Raw genomic sequence first — 5,415 nt, forward strand, 5'->3', positions numbered from 1 at the left:
CCTCTCCCAAACCAAGTCTCCTCGGGATCAGGAAACGTACTTTCACAGACAGACTTTGTTTTTATCCACATCTGGAATGACTCATGGTGCATGTGAGTTTGCTGGCAGCTGTGCGAATAAATATCATTACATTTTCGTAGCTGAGTTTCATTTGTTATATGGGCCAGTTGGAATTTATTTTTGTCCAATGAACAGCCACAACTAACTTCATTAAAGGACTCTCTTGAATTCTAGCTCTGTAGCTACTCCCCTGTAATGCGGGGGGCTATAGGCTAACCCATGCCTGAGGTGAAAGCCTCCTCTGGAATGATGTACAGCTGCCCTTGGATGCTGAAGTCAGGGAGTGGGGCATGTGCTCTGCAAGAACATTTTGCTACTGTGATTCATATAATCACTCCTTTATTAAGAACACATAATGCCACGCTTAGACTTGAGTTCTGCAAGACAAGTCTTGGCCTTTTCCTCTCTTTGGCCAGTGCAGAGCACAGGAAGGGCCAAATCCTTAACTGGCTCCCTTCAGCAGGGCTACAGGGAACACTAGGCAATCCTAAGGACAACGTACAGTAGCCAGGCTGCATGTGGAGAGGTGATGCTGAACTAAGAGGCCACTTCTAGACGTCTCCTTGCTGACACTGTCCCCAGGGAGGACGACACTGGAAGCGTTTATCCCAGAGCGACCCAGCACGCAGGAAGCTGCAGGTATGTCCTGTCCCTGGCACAGCTTCAGCAGCAGCATCAGGGGGTGCTTTGTGGGAATACAGCACTGGAATAACAGCAGGTTGCTCTGTATTGGAATAGAATGATATATAATGTGAACACAAGGAGTATTTAGCAGAATCAAAGGATAGGGGATACTCCATTTGGTGCCCAGAATTGATGAGTCTAATTCTCTTTTATAGGTGAGTGTAAGCCAGGAATAAATCCACAGGCATCCATGAATTTACACTGGTGTAAACTGGCACATACAAAAGGAGACTGCAGCTCAGAAGGTATAAATAGAAAAATTAAGGGAAAGGAGAAAGAGCTGGAATGGCAGAGGGCACTGTGGCTCAGGATTAATGGGCACTGGCAGAAAGGCTTGGAGAAAACCTGTTAAGCTCCTGTCTGCTCCATGCCAAAGTCTAGCCTTAGCCTCAGTCCCCTCATTCTTCTCTGTCCCAGCTTCGAGTAACACCAGCTGTGAAGGAAGGAGGAGGGTCAAATAAGGTTGTCTTGCTTAAGGCAACTCCACTCCTTTTCCTACACGTACAGATTTTCCTGTGCTCAGACTGCCTCAGGTTACTCCCACATGAACAGCAGATGAATGCAAGACAGTATTTTACATGCCAAGGAGATGACAAAAGGTATAATTCAAGAAGAAAGTGGCTAATTCACACTTTCGCTACGTACTCTTCTTCTTACCATAACATATGAAGGATGAGTCTGAATGCAAGGTTAAAGCTAGGAGTGCACTCACTCATATGTATCTGTCCAGAAATCATGGATCTGGAGTAAACTAGTTTTACGATCCCTAGAGAGGGGTAGAGAGAAAGAAACACGCGACAAGAGGATGATTATTCTTACTTAGCTCGGATAAGTCACTTAAGGCCAGAATGAGTTGCCCTCTGAAGAAGGTGGATCCAGTCATCATCATGGCCAATTCTGAGACGATGTGCATCAAAATGATCTGCATCAAGAAGGTATAAATTGCACCATACTAAGGGGATAATGATCTGTCAACTGCTGCAGAAAAAACATTGTGGTGTAACTCCCACTGGAAAGACTTCAACCAGCAGGGAGGGCTTGAGGAAGTGCACTTTAATTTAGCAAACCACCTTAGCGAAAGCCCTCTAGCAAGCAAACACAGTGGGTAGAGATGGCTTCATTAACTTAACTGCATCAGCCTAGCTCCCCTGGCATGATGATCTTCATGTCAGCAGGGTCTGTGAAGAAGACATTTCAAAGTCAGGTAGACAAGGGAGAAGCAGCACTTTGGATATGCATTACAGGCTTGAGAAATGAAAGAAAATTGTGAGAAAACTGGAAATCCTGTGGGGTAACAGAAAGAACACATTTTCGGTGGTATTTGGGGAGGGCGAGTGGAAACCCTTCTGAGGTGCTGCATCATGTCATTGTTTACATCTGAGGAAACAGCAGCCGATAAGAGAGGATGAAGGAGGCCAGACGGGCTCTGTTCCGCTGCGAACTACTTTGCAGAAAGATCCCTGCAGGGTGGCTCTGCTTTTTGGCTGCCAGCAACGGGACACCTCCTCTGCTCGTTCGTTGTCGCTGCTTTATATATCCAGCCTAGAAAGGGAGAGGAGAAGAATCCCAGGAATTTGCTTCCCTAACCTTCCCCTCCACCTCCAGCCTCTGGAGCAAGCATCCTAGGAGCAGCAGCTGAGAGAGACAGAAGAGATGTGTGATTAGACTGGGACACAGGTCAAAGGGATACGAGAGTATGAAATGATTACTGACCTCTCCTTTTTCAGACTCTGGAGACGTTGCTCTGATGCAACTTTATATGTGCTTTTTTTAATTAATATTATTTATTTCTCTTTAATCTGAGTCTGGCAACAGAATCCCCTCTAGCAACCTTCTACTTGTCTGAGCTCAGATACAAATTCTCCTCATCTGCGGTTCAAGGCCCCACTCCTCTGTGCAGTCTTCAGGCGTTCCAGCTTGGATTGCCTCTCTGCATGGACAAATGCAGGGCAAATTTTACTTTAAAACTGTGAATGATGCAGTCACATCTGTTTTCTTACAGGAAATGCAGCTGTAAATATAACAAGTCCCTGTAAAATAAGGAAAGCTTCCCTGTGGCATCTCCTCCAGAAGTGTAAATGCCTCTTTTCCCCCTTAAAACTGTAGATCTTTTTCTCTCCCATATGGATGTATGACAGAGTCCTATCATCTCTATTAAAAAGCCCTCCAGATGAAGCCAGGAAATAAATCTTTCAAGCATGCTCAGGGCACTTCAGCTATACAGCTTCTATTCATCTCCTGACTATATTTTATTAGACAGTTGCTCAGTTTCAGCTCAAGGCAGTTTCTGCCTATGCTGGAGCTTTGAATCACTGCAACTGTAATGAATGCTGAAGCAGAGCAGAAATCCTCGCTATTTATAAATATTAAATGCTCCTAGATTGCTTTGGAAGTATCAAGCAGAGAAGCTTTAGCATGAAGAACTCATCCTGAAGATGCATCTGGTAGGAGTGGGTGCCACGCTCCTGAAGCCAGGAGGCTGAAAGCTGGTCGGTATTCAGGTCTTAGACCAGTGTAGTGCTAGACACTGTCACAGTCATCTTAAGGTGAATATTTGTGTTTTGCCAGTTCTCATAAACTGAGGTGTTGGAGCTGTAAGTCCTCCAGTGCTCCCAGTATCTGAGAGACGTTTCAGGCACAGGAATGGGGTGACTGGCTGCTGCCTCTGGCAGGATGTTTGAGGTGAAAATGGACATTTGTGCAACTCAGAAATATGACTAGATGTCAAAGGAGCAGCTGTTCCATTTGATTTCTCCATCCTGATGCTGTCAGTGAGTGTGTGTATACACTGCTGCTCCCACACAGTCTTTTTAAGAAACCTGGAAATAGGGCAGGGAGGAAAGGAGTGGGTGAAGATCCAACAGGGAAGCTACCAGCTGCCTTTCAGTGGCCCACGCACAGTGAGAAGAAAGCTAATAGTGGTACTCCAAAGCTGTCTTTCCTTCCCATCACAGATGCCGTCAGGGTGAAAGGACAACTTCAGCAGGCTGGGAGTGTAGAAACCCTGTATTTTCCAGGGGATGCTCTGCAGTGACCAGTGCTTCAGGTGAGGTGCCCCTAGTAGTCCACCGTAGTATCTCATTGTGTGAAATAAATAACTTCTAAAATAAAAAAAGAATAGAAGGGGAAACAAGGCAATGGGTGATCCAAGATCAGTAACCTGTGGGTCTTGAAAACAAAAAACAAACTCTTTTTCACCGGAGAATACCAGCTCATGATATCAGTTCAACTTTGGCTTTGATGAGCTTCTGCCAGACCCAAGGTGAGGTTTCAGTCTGCCCTGATGCCTCAGTTGCTGTGAGAGTCCCTCGCAAATCTTCTGTCAAACAGACAGATGTTTTTTAGACTTGCCCTGGTTCAATCTGAAAACAGAGTGTGTGTGGGGAGTAAATTCCTCTGCAGCAGAAACTCTGCTCTGCAGCCAGAGCCCTGCCCTGCACCATAGGCAGGGCAGTTCTGCCTGCCAGTATGCCAGCACAGTGGAACAATATTGACGCATGACACAGACATTGGTCTCCTTCCCACCCTAGAGATGGAGAAATGGAGACATACACACAAAGTGACTCACTCGCTGAATGAATTGATGGTAGAGCTGATCTATTCCTCTCCCCGAAATATAAGGCCCCGATCTGGTATTGCAGCAGCTTGTACAGCACCAGTGCCCTCTACCAAAATGGGAAAGTAGCTTCCACAAGAGGCCAAGAAGCACCCTCATAATAAAGAGCACAAAGAAAAAGAAAAAAAACCCACAAAAGTAGCTGTACACAAGCACTCAGGAGAAGAAAAGCAGTTCTTTCAAAACTGGACTACTGGCCATTGAACCTGATTATCCATGATGACTCTTGCTGGCTCCTCAGCTGAGGTTGCAGCTTCCTGCAACAACAGTATGGATGGCAGAACCTCACCCGGCCTCAAAGCAACAGCAGCCAGAATGAACCTTACACAGCCACACAGTGCAACGGAGTTGGAAGGGACCTTGAGGCACCTTCTGGTTGTCCTTCTGCCCCAGAGCTCCCTTGCTACCTTCATCTAGCTGTCTCTGCTCACATTCACAAGGGCACTTAAGATGCTGAGCTTGTACTTTACAGATATACATTTAAATAACCAAAATTTAAATTCTGCCCATGCAGCTTTGCAGATCCCTGAATTCCTTCTGTGCTTAAGCTTCCCCTGTGAGGCTCCTTCATGCTCGTACCACTGTATCTACCTTGAAAACATTCTGCTGCTCACATCCTATTTCATATTTCAAACAAAATATTGAAACTTACCTTAATATTTATGAAAATAGGACTGTAAATGTCCCTTCTCAAGTCCCACGTTGCACATTTCAGCTTTTTTCCATATAATCAGGAAGCAGATGGGGAACATATTTTTCTCTGTGACTTGACTGTTTAAGTTGCCTGCTTTATAAGGTGCCCTGGCTCAGATCCTTTCTCTGCCTCAGGAGATGTGATTACATACCATAGGAGATGACTCTAAGCCCTAAATTACAGGATCTTCTGTGATGGAGCTTTTCAGCTCTGTTGCTGAATCTGTTACTCTGTGCAGGAGGCAATTAAATATTCGTTGTGGCAGAGAGAAGGAATGCAAGGATGACTCTTGCCATGATCACAGCACTCACACAGAAGATGCAGGTGTTACTACCTACTCTGATATCCCATCGTTTTTATC

Source organism: Opisthocomus hoazin, chromosome 8, assembly GCF_030867145.1.
Source record: "Opisthocomus hoazin isolate bOpiHoa1 chromosome 8, bOpiHoa1.hap1, whole genome shotgun sequence".
Lineage (NCBI taxonomy): Eukaryota > Metazoa > Chordata > Aves > Opisthocomiformes > Opisthocomidae > Opisthocomus > Opisthocomus hoazin.